This window comes from Macrosteles quadrilineatus, unplaced genomic scaffold (assembly GCF_028750875.1).
Source record: "Macrosteles quadrilineatus isolate MER2022 unplaced genomic scaffold, UCM_ALF_1.0 Scaffold_3__2_contigs__length_128488019, whole genome shotgun sequence".
NCBI lineage: Eukaryota > Metazoa > Arthropoda > Insecta > Hemiptera > Cicadellidae > Macrosteles > Macrosteles quadrilineatus.
Window position 1 is genome coordinate 55,915,060 of NW_026542596.1, and position 12,383 is coordinate 55,927,442.

General features: G+C 34.8%; 1 protein-coding gene and 2 non-coding genes across 3 annotated transcripts in view; 2 read left to right on the forward strand and 1 right to left on the reverse strand.

Annotated features, from left to right (window-relative positions):
* Positions 1-12,383, forward strand: part of LOC128989220 (tyrosine-protein phosphatase non-receptor type 13-like) — a 360,305-nt gene that overhangs the window by 335,500 nt on the left and 12,422 nt on the right. The window lies entirely within an intron of this gene.
* On the reverse strand, positions 65-136 carry Trnaq-uug (transfer RNA glutamine (anticodon UUG)). Its single transcript has one exon. It is a non-coding gene; the product is annotated as a tRNA-Gln (tRNA).
* Trnaq-cug (transfer RNA glutamine (anticodon CUG)) lies at positions 8,610-8,681 on the forward strand. Its single transcript has one exon. It is a non-coding gene; the product is annotated as a tRNA-Gln (tRNA).

Consider the following 12,383-nt stretch of genomic DNA (forward strand, 5'->3'; position numbering starts at 1 on the left):
AAAAACGTTAGTGCAATCTGATCTAATTGTAACGTGGTATGAGATCTCAGGAGCTAAAAGTTTTAGGTTCCACCGAGATTTGAACTCGGATCGCTGGATTCAAAGTCCAGAGTGCTAACCATTACACCATGGAACCGCTGACTTTTGGTTTTCAAGTTAAAATCAGCTCTTGCCGTTGACGTTCTAAGAATCATTAATTCACTTGCAAGATTGAAATCATTTCACAATTTAATTTTTGTATACTTGCTTTAACTTATTATTGCTCGTAGGGAAATTCTGAGTAAATAACAATATATTGTCATTTATTGCTTCGGACAAAGAGTGTCCCAATTTCGAAATTGATTTGTTATAGGTGATCAATTACCAACCATTCTGTTTTATAGGGTAAGTACGTTTATACACAAACCAGAATACAACCAATTATTTGTGCTTATGAATAAATAAATAAAATAAAATATACATGTTCACCCTGAACTCTTGATAGTTCCAGGAATCTTTATATCGTCGAATTAAAAGCAAATATCACCATAAAGTTGTCAGAGAATTTCTTTCAACCATTTCCCTTTCCCATACTCTTATTACATAAATCATATTATGTTAAATATGTGAGTATGAGTGTTAGGAATAAATATATTACTTAATAGTACAGAAACTTTCCTTATAATACAGAAACTTTACTTAATAATACAGAAACTGCAGAAATGCAGAAACTACATTAACTATGGTTAATGTATTACAAATTTATTGTTTTTTTTACATTAAATATTGTAAATAGATTGTAGGATAATATTGTACAGTATATGTTTAGATTTGTATCCACAGGCTAAGTGTAAGAGAGGGCCATGTGGTCCTAACTTTGCCTGTATAAATAAACCATTTTCATTTCATTTCAAAACTTAAATTCACATAAGAACATTGCCTCAAAGGGTATGTAAAAAACCCTAGGAAAGGTCTTTGGCGTACGCTACATGAAAATAAACTTCTTCGCCCTTTTAGTGACGTAAGTTTACAAAAGATGATTTGTGCCTTTTTTATCTATAAAAGTAGAAAAATAATTCAATAATTTTAAATCTGAGTAAACCTGTTGGTGTTTTAAACATGACCCAAATCGCTGCATGCCTAACTAGTAACAGCGGTGCTAACCAGCCTTAAACTTTGTTTGAACATAAAGTCTAGTAAACCCACGAGGAAAAAGATATAAGTTTATTTTCTCAACCAGTATTTCTGTCACCTCACCAATCTTATACTATACTTCCCGAGTATCAATTTTATTTTTCGAATGTGTTTAAAGCTTCAGCATTTATTATCTAGTTGATGGTGAATTTTTACTCTAAATCTATGATAAGGAAGATATTAATCTCAGATTGCTAAGGTTAGTTGTTACTGTACAAAAGTAATCATATACCAAACAATATTCCATGATAGACAGTCTAGGTTTCCCAGGTTAAAACTGTACTAGTCAGCTGACTAGACTGCTGTGTTCACATTTGTCCGACAGCTGATTAAATTGATTGTCCAGCAAGTTAGGTCATTCCGCCAACGTCAAACTACATGAATACAAGCAATTACAATTGCTGTGCGTAGGTTGAAGCCGGGATAGCATTATGTGACCTGCAATAAATAGTATTGCTTCCCACCCCTGATTTTGCGTGTGTTATATCTGAATCTGACAAATGTTATGCTGAATGAATAACGGTTTGGGTCTTTTTCAGAAGAGGGCCACCACTATACAAAAGTATGGGAAACCACAGTTTAGGTTAGGTGATTTTTGAGTTGTGATAATTTCTGTGTCGGTAAAGCTATAAAGTGACCTAACCTAACCTTGACTGTGGTTATTTCATAGTTTAAAATTGGCGGCTCTCTTCTGAAAAAGACACACGGTTTTAACTTAATTAAGGAGTTTTTAAAAATGAAACTTAAAAGATAGAATGGTATTTTCCAGTTATGCTTAACCCACTAGGTAAGATATAGGGCTTCGCCATACCAACATGACCAACCTGACTAATTTTTAGATAAAATTAGTATATCGTTGACATAATTTATCCTAACGTAATTATTGTTGCATTGAATTGGTATATTGAAATATATAATGGGTGCAAAATAAGATTTTTGAACTCCGTTGATATTCTCTTAATCCCAGGAATAAATACTACATTCAAGCATCATGCAAGCAATAGAACTGTGTATTGTTTGAAACCAGGAAGTTCTTTGGCTTTCAGTAACACATACAGAATTGTTTAGCCAACTTCTGATTCGGCGTATGATAATGATTCAGCGGAAGTGCAGTTGTATGTATAGACTTGGATTTCAGATACAGTACCAGTTGTAGCCTACTATAAATGTTGAAACAAAATTTGCTGGAGTTTAAACAATTGGACTAGAGAACAAATATCTAGTTAAAGTATATTTTATTTAAAACTAGGATTTCTTTCATTTAAATTCCTATGGTAAAATATATCACGAATGTGAATGCAATGTACTTTATTCCTACTCCTTATTTGGATGTTAACCAAAAGGACAATATCAATTATGAATGACTGTTTTCAAAGTTCATTGACACCAAATATTTAATAAACTGAGCTTCAAATGTTAACCGATTTTCAGTCAATTATTGACGCTGCATAGCGTAAACTATCTTGAATTGTCTAATCCAACCTCAATGTCAAATCTTCCAGTTTCTATATGTTGCTCTTTTACGGTTAAAAACGGAATTCGGCTAGCACCCACTGTTGGCAAAACTAACCCTGAAATAAAAATTCAGCACTCGGCTATCCTTGATCAATGTTCCTAGCTAATAAACAGCTGATCTTAAGTCATTAAAGAATCTTCACAGATTTTATTCGCTTTATTCACGAATATTAGAACAGAAACAGTATGGATCATAAACATAAACAAATGACGTCACTTGCCCGAAAGGCTGTACTAATATCTGTTTGGACGGATTTTGGCTATTGCATTTAAATATTAACTAAATAATGTTTACTTTCACACCAGTGGCATAATTTGTGTATATTTATGATCCATGCCGTTTCTTTTCCAATATTAATGACTTTATTTTCTCTGTAAGGCCGGGGCCACACGACGCGGATCATCCGCGCGGACGGACCACGCGGATCATCCGCGTGGTCCGACAACACATTGAATCAAATGAGAGTGGCCACACGGGGCGATCCTAAGCCGCCTGGGCGGATTGTCCGCGCCATGTCGCGGATTGTCCGCGCGATCATAAGCCGCGTTGGAGGGGATGACACACGTAGTCTTATGAGAGTGGCCACACGATACGGATTGTCCGCGCGGTTGGAGCTCATTTTCAATCATTTGTAGTGGTATTTTTTTAGTTTGTGCTTGTGCATTTCGGTTTCTAGGTGTAAAATGTTTGATACATGTTGTACATTTCTCATCAGTATATCTTCCTTAGTTATATGCGGTCAAAGCAATTGAAGTAGCTCGTCTAAAACGATGCTATCTACATGCGATAGTAACAAAAAAAACTCCGAACTATGGTTTCGCATGTGCTCGTACAAGGTTTGGAACACAAATGGTTTATCGGTTATGAAATGATGGACCCAATGATTTCGGTTTGCTTTAGGCTCTAGCTCACCACACGCTTCTAATGCACAAACTAACATATGTGTTTCTTCCATGACTACAACGAGAACGAGTGAATAAAATCATGTTAGAATCTCAGTACGTAGGCTGGGAAACCTCAACCGGAAGCGGTTCATCCGCCCCGTGTGGCCGGGACATCGTCGCGCGGCTTATGATCGTACGATCATAAGCCGCGCGGATGATCCGCCACGTGTGGCCCCGGCCTAAGCGGCGGGCCGAGGTCTCAAAGCCCTGTAGCCGGATGTGTCGGATTATTGCCCACCCTAGGGTCGCGGCATTATCACATACAGTCGCTAAAAGCCGTTTGCAGGATTTTAACCCAGGACCTCTGAGACCAACGCCAACTAGTTTCCTCAACCACACTGAATATATTCAGAGCGATAAGAATAAAGAGTATACTACTTTGTAGGCCATGCTTAAAGTTAAATTAAATCTAACACCGACCAAGTATACTGACATTAACTCATGTTTTCTTAATCTTATATATTTAAAAAAAAATATATTTTTCGAGTTCGTTTTGTTCTTCTACCCGACCGATTTTCATGATTTTGAAGGTATGCACGCACATATTTCACATCAAGCATTGACATAATTCATCTGCAGTCCCACTCGGCTTATACGTAAACGAAATTTGCTTCCCATGTATTTCTTATGGGAGTTAAATTTGGTTTTTCTTTCCGAGTTCGTTTGGTTCTTCTATTCAACCGATTTTCATGATTGAGGTCGAGGTCTCAAATTGAAGGTATGCACGCACAGATTTCACATCAAGCACGGCATATATTTATCTACTGTATTACTATACCAAAAAACATACATTTGATTTATTTTCGAATTCTCACTTCAATTTAAGATGTACTTCACCAGTTATAATTGTATAATCCTATATATTTTGGTCTAAGAACCTTCAGTGAAATGCCGGCTTTCATTTAAGCTATTAGTTATTCAAATCGGACGAGTTTCAATTAAGTAAACAATCAACATACAAATTATTTGTATAAGGTTTTTCTATGATTAACAATCAATAGCTCCAGTACTTTTTATGTTTTTTTTTTATATGTTTTAGACTCAAAATAATCAGTAAATTTAAGGCTTTAATTTGAGCTATTAAACGTTTGAATCAGTCAAGTTCAAGATAGTGTGTTACTTAATCAAACAGCATAAATTTGATTTTTTCTTGGATATGATACAGGGTGACGCAGAGCAATGGGGAATTTCGAAATAATCATAATAAATCAAGAAAATTTTACAAAAAAAGTCTTTAATGGTGAAAATGTGTTGGTGAAGTGTGGAAAATACATAAGAAATGTTGGAAATAGGAATATTGTAAACAATCACCTTTTAATATTAACATCAGTTAAGTGCTATCTTTTGGGCCTATTCGTTCAATCGATTTTGAAGACTAGCATTGTGCGACGCGATGTGTCCTCTGGGATGTTGGCAACGTAATCTTCGATCTGAGTCTTGAGCTCAATAACATTTCTTGGCCTTGTCAGGTACACAGCGCTCTTTAGATGTCCCCATAGAAAGAAGTCGCACACTTTTGAGAGGTGTGGAGGCTAAACGACGTTAGCGTTCCTTGAAATGATGCGCTCCCCAAACGAACGTCTCCATGCAGCCATTGACAGATTGGTAGAGTGTGAAGGTGTTGTTGAAAGCAGGTTTGCAGGATTTCAATTTCTAGAAAAGTCATGAAGCCGTGGAGCAAAAAATGTCTCCAGCATATGAATGTAACGAGATGTAACAGTTACTGTGGAACCATCTTCATCCTCAAAAAGTAAGGTAAAACATCAACACCAAGACAAGACACTGCACACCATACAGTAACTTTGGGACTGTACGGACGTTGATGAAGTTCAGTGGGTTTTCGTTAAGCCCAGTAACGCATGTTCTGCTTATTGACATGCCCATTTAAATGAAATTAACATACTTCCAAACATTTGCAGCTGTTGCACTGTAACCATTTTTGTAGTATGCTCTCACGGCGACTGCAGGCTCCGCACCACTCCACTGCTCCATCTCAACTAAATGTCGATTAGTACTTGGCGTTATGACTTTCGTTTCTCACTCCTACAAGACATACAGGTGTACCAACAACGACTTGAAAATTTCCCGTTTCTCTGTGCCACCCTGTATTTATTTCAACACTGTGGAGCAGCATGTTTTTTTAATTATTTATCAATCAAACTAACTCAAAAAAAATAGTAATTGAAAACTAAATAGTCGAGTGTGCCTCATCAACTGTCGTAGTTACAACGACATAAGAGAAAATACAGCTTAAATAATGGTAATCTCAATGAGAAACTCAAATGCGAATTCATTTAATAAACAACTACAGTAGTGTCCTGTGTTCCATATAGAAAACATGCATAATTAAACATTCAAAGTTTACGATGAAAATAAACTACTGGTATACAATCACAGACAAGGGAAATAATTGTTATTATTCCTTTATCTGGTATAAAATTTACTTAAAGAAATCAGTGATTTTAATTACACTAAAACCGTTAACGAAGTATTTTAATTCACAAAGTGAGTTTCGACATACACATAGTAAACTGATATACTGTATTGCATTTCCGGGTAACCTAAACGGAAGTAAATTCTATCAATGGAAAGTCTAGACAATACACTCTAACTCTGGTGATGGATCGGATAACAATCAAGTCAGCTGATCCTTCGGCCAACCGTTCAAAGATTACTGGCTTGATTGCACGATCAGCTGTTTTTGTTGAACTCACACAAATAAATTGTAAGAGAAGGTTTCGTTGACGTTTGATTTTCGGTAACATAAAGAAAATGACGAATTGTTATTTGGCCTGTGAGTTTAAATAGTAAGGCTTTTATTAACACTTAACTGGCTGCAAATAAATAAAATCGTAATACAGTAGTAGTTTACACAACGATTGCATGAAGATATTGTCTTTGACACTATTTACGCGATTTGCGTACTCTACTTTACCTACGACAGAGTTTTAATGAGTAAAAATCACTACTCATAACTTCTAAAGAGAGGTAATTTTTTCGTTTGTAACCTCTCATTGCTACTGCAAGTGATGCAACGAAACATTGTATTAGACACTAATTTGCACCACTCAACAATTAAATTGGACTGATCAGCTGATTAGTTGAAGTTTGAACCATTACAATTTTACTTCTTCTCTCTCAATCTCATTGGTCCGATACCCGTGTTGTTATGAGTAAAACTATGCTGTTATGAAAGTTAACAATGCTGTTATGAGAAAATTTTTAATTCTAAGGACTGAACTGAAACGGCTGCTTTAAAAAACGGTCGTAGGTAATAACAATTTAACTCAGTGCTGACATGTTGGTAATACTTTAAATGATAATAGTAAAGTGACCCAATCCAGAACATTGGCCATTTTACCATTGACTTTTCATACTGAAGTGGACATCCCATCTCTACCACCAGCTGTCAAATTTTATTAAAAAAAGAACTCTACTTCCATGTTGGTTAATAAAAACTGGCGATAACCATATAGATGGAATATCTAGTTCTATGAATCAAAGTCAAAGGTATTGCCCATTGATGACTTTTTCATCAGCCTGTATGAGTGCCAAAATTAATTGCACCATATGTACTATTATCAAACATGACCTTTTCAAAGTTCAACACGAGAAAACCCTCTTTTAAATTGTTTACTGTACGAGTAATTTCTGTACTGTTGTCGGTAAAGTAAACTATTCGTAGCTAATAAGGTCTTTTAATGTTTTTTTATAATTTTTCATCAGTTTATTGGGTTTTTCCTGGTGTATATAGTGTTAATAATTAAATATTGATTCAATACAAGAACAGTATTAAGAACAATATTTCGTAGGATTGTCTTTTTAAAGACTCAACATTTTGTAGATAATAGGCCTAACTTAAAAATCAAAGATACTCTTTTTCTTGATATTCATATTGTGTGTTAAGGAGCACATAACCTCAAACTTAATAGTTTTAACTTTTTGTAATTATTTCTAAGTAACTTTATAGCACATAACCTCAAAAGATTGTATCTCTTTGTAAACCTGAAATATTGTAACTTCAAGTTTCCAAAGTTAGTTAACAATGCAAGATATCGTTTCGTTCTCATTATCAAAACTTTCGCTGAACAAACTTGATAATTAGAGCGCGCCCACTGCATTTCAAAGAAATTATCAACTTTAACCTTCCTTTAAAGTAGACTTAGATGGAAACATGTTTAATGACTACTAATATTCTATTACATTAACCAGTTTAATAGTTTGTACATACAAAGAAATAAAAGTCATCCTGTTGGATATTCTGAAGATGACTGAATCTTACTCACAGAGATGCCAATCACTTGTTAAATTAATTGAAATTTTGAGTGACTGTGATTATGATTATGATTGTGATTTCCAAAAGATTTTGGTTTTCATAAAAAGTCGTTTTATTTTTAAATAGTCTAAAATATGTAATACAACGAATTTTATGAAAAAAATTGTATCATACCAAGGTATCGATTGTATTTATACAACTTTTTTATTTGCAATTTCTCATCTTAAGTATTTAAAAACCATTGTACAGGAAATAAGTTCGCATTACTACCACAGTCAAAGAAAATACAAAAATAGCATAAAAATATAAATAGTTTGCAAATTGGCTGTCTTCAAATTGTCTATGTATTTTCTAAGTATATTCTACTTTGATGGAGTTAAAACAAAAAAAAACTATTTAAAAGAAAAATTTATGGTTACTAAGCCATTTAGTTGTAAAGTTTAAATATACAATAAATTGTTAATGTGGGTCCTCGACAAGCTCACAATTACATTTATACAAGTTTAGTTTTACATTATGCACAGGCAAGCAAAGGCGAAGCCATCATTTTGCTTACTGAATGGTCGAAATAAAGTCCCTTCCCACGTCACATCCCCAAAAAAATGTTATGATATAATTTTTTACTCTCAACATTTTAATTGCCAGTGTAAAAAGATCCGTATGGAAATTAAATAGCTTATTGAATTACCACCAACTAAGAGGTTCCATGGTGTAACGGTTAGCACTCTGGACTCTGAATCCAGCGATCCGAGTTCAAATCTCGGTGGAACCTGAAACTTTTGACAACGATAAATGAATATAATTCAAAACGGGTTCATTTGGTAAACATCTTTGCTGATTCCAGTTTCGGTTTAGTGCATTTTTTTTAATTCTGGTTAAAATGATGATTCAGGATGAAAACATTTTTGCTTTAGAACATTTTATAGCAGCTTTGTCAGTTTTTCAATTAAAATAAGTTTATTTTCATTCCAAAATGGAAACATTGTTGCTTCAATGGTGTATCTCCAGTCAAAACCAATATCTGGATTCAAGTAACTTTTATACGTTAAAATATAGATTCATCGATGCGGAACAACGAGTCGCGGATGTAACCTTCGTCGAACCAATAATTCCATTAGAACGGTCGTCGAATGTATTGTCACGTTTGTCCCGGGAGTCTATGCAAATGTTGGATTCTAATCGGACTTGTTGAAGCATGTAGCCTATTATTTTCTCTAGGTTAACTCCGTAAAGTAAGCTTATAAAATAAGCTATTTGGAACAACAACCGTCTAGAATTTAGGGCAAATTTTTTCTCTTTATTCTGTGAAATTTGGCGAATCTCGTGAAAAATAAAATCATTGACTAAGTTTTTTCCTTGTCTGTGATAAAATCCACCAACAAAAGGCAGTAAATTTCTGATATAATTGAATTTCAAACAGTAATATCAAGCTTTTTACTTCATTAATAGCCAAAATAACATAAATACATAACATAAAATAAAATAACATAAATAACATAAACAATTAATACCATGTTACTTAATAACATGTTGGCTTTAATAACATAAAATGCATATTGATGAAGTACAGATAAATTTACATTTTGTAGGTTTTAGCTTGTAGCAATACTCCAAATAAAATTCGAGGTTAATAGTAAAAGTTTTAATTATTAAATGACGTTATATATCGAGTCTAAAGATGAAGATTCCGGGTTATATAAAATCTTTGTAAAGAATTGGAATGCATAAACTATTTTAGTTTAAAGAAAATACATCCCATATTCGACCTCTTGAAATCACATAGTCTCAACTAAACTGGGGTAGTATGAATGTAAGTCGTTATAGGAATTTGCTTTGTTTGTTCAATGGCTGGGGAGTGGGACACTTTATAATAGTAATCTTGAACCTCCGGGTTCAAATCCCGCCAATCACCAATGTGTTTTAACCGTCTGATCATGTGACACGGTGGTTTGGGGCCCTCCTCAAGCTATACATAATTTTCTAAAATTAAAAATACAGTTTTCTCACACGAGAAGAACTTTCTCTGCATTGAGGAACTTTCTCCACGAAAATCGTTTCTATTATTATTTCAGGATGACTATAACCAATAATTATGCGTGATGCTAATTGGGGTACCTACATAAAGTAACACTGCCGTATTTAACGTAAATTATTGGTTCTCGTTAGTTTTTATTATAACCAAACTCGTGGTATACCCGAATGTAAATTCACAGAAGTGTACGAAACAGACCAGCATATAAATGTGCTCTCGGGCGTCATTCGTGGCACGTCGCCGTATAACAGATTTCCAAACACACCGTAGTTGATCGTTTCACGGACACTACGCGACGTTTTGTGTGATATTTTACCTCTAGAATTAAATTTGAATTGTTTCTCTCTAAAATACAATATTCCAAGGATATACAGCCAACAGATGGGGTTTGTAATGTTTACGAATACCCCCTCTTTATTATTATCTACTGCATTTTCCCAACGTTTTTCGTTTTAAATCTAACAAGTATTTTTTATGCTGCCTAGCAACTATTTATTATTATTTTTGCTGATTCCTCGAATTATTTCTTCACATAAACTCAAAGTTGTAGTTGTGTTGATTCAGTGTGCATTATTATTGTGGTGAATAGTGGTAATAGGGTATAATGTGGTGAAAAATAGCGTTCATATCACGGACCGAACTGTTTTGTTGCTCTCGATTGTTTTAAGTTGGAGACGAACTATCTCGAGCCGGAAAAACTTAATTTTCTGCCCTGGTACGAAATATATTAACTGGCCTGTTAAAACCAATACCTTTTTATCTGTGATCAGATGTTTTATCTTTACTTTGAAATGTTTCTTAAATATTTGTAAAATCTCTCGAGACCTCTGTACCTTTTAACCTCTGCTCTGGGAACAAACTTTCAAATTCAATTTCAAGTAGCTGGCTTCATTTGATATATTTGACTATTCACATTCTCCAAAATGTAAACATTGAACATTTGGAAGCCCATGGGGCGTATAGCCCAACGGAAATGTGAAAATAAAATGATTTAATATTGCATTGTCATCCATTTGTGAGCTGCTATGTTTCAAGTTTCAAGACTCAAGCTCATTGCAAAATTTGTACCGAACAGACAAGAAATCAAGCTAATAAAAACGTTTTAAAAATTGTATATTTCATCACTAGAGCCTAAAGTGACTCTTTTTGACCCGAGGTCGGAAGATGAGCGAGGGTTAAAAAGACACCTTTTGCCCGTGTGGTGAACTATATTTTTCGTCATATTGCATCATTACAAAAATAATCATTACATTAAAAGCAACTAAGCAAGAAAACGAAATAATTTTTATGTAAATATAACCTCTCAAAACGACTTCCAGCTTGTTTTCAATTCTGCTAATGCAAATAAACAGCTGTGATTCAATTATTTCGTCTATAACGATTGTGTTATACAGTAGTCTACATTAATACCATCGATATGTCGAGCGATCGACAACAAATAGGTTAACACCTTACCTCATCAATCAATCGATGAATAATTAATTTCGATCGATACGATTGGCACAAACGAAATTTACAACTGTTTAGAACAGAAACTCCCTAGTTTCTTTGGACTCCGAAACATATTACTGTACCCCCAATTTTAGCACAACATCGGCCCATCTTTTAAACGAAGCGGCCGTACCGGAGAAGAAGTCGATCAGCGCACCAATTCGCTGCAATATTTACAGGCCACTCGTATAGAGACAAAACAACACGCCCTTTGATTTGGTGGAACGTAATTCAACCAAACAATCACTGTTGGCCATCTTACCATAGGTATGTTGGCACTGTGACAAAATAAACGGCACGGATGAGTGTAAGCAAGATTAGAAAACTATGCAGGCATGAGAAGTTTAGTTGAGAAACTATGCTGTGGTATGCACCATCATAGATACCAACTCCAAACATACACTCCAAACACCCAATCATCATAAGACCCAATATAGCGCGAATCATTTGCCTATTTTGGATCTGATGATGATTGCATTGTCCAGTGTCCAATCAAAATCGATCACCACTTACCATCTTTTAGGTATTTGCTGTCTTTTGAGTAAACAGAATAAGCGTAAATATATTATTATAAGTGTCATTTTATTTGACGTATTTTGTGCTTTCAGCAGATTCGAAACAGCGCACGTCGCGTTTTCCCCTATCCCTCCCATGTTATCGCGACGGCTTTTTACGGCTCCGCGTGCCCCTATATAAGTCATAGTAGTGTTACTTCAACGCAACATGTATATCCCTATTCGCGTGCCCTCTCCTTAATGTTAATCCTCCTAGGGCGAGCACTATAACCACTCATTTACCCAGTCCCAATACCCAGCAAATTCACACACATTCGAACACTTCGAACCACCGAAAAAAAAATACACCAGTGTTCTAAAACCGCAAGCTTTCCTGTGATTAAAATAAATAATGAGAAATAATTTTCAAAGGTGAGTGAGCGTAGCAAACGAGCTC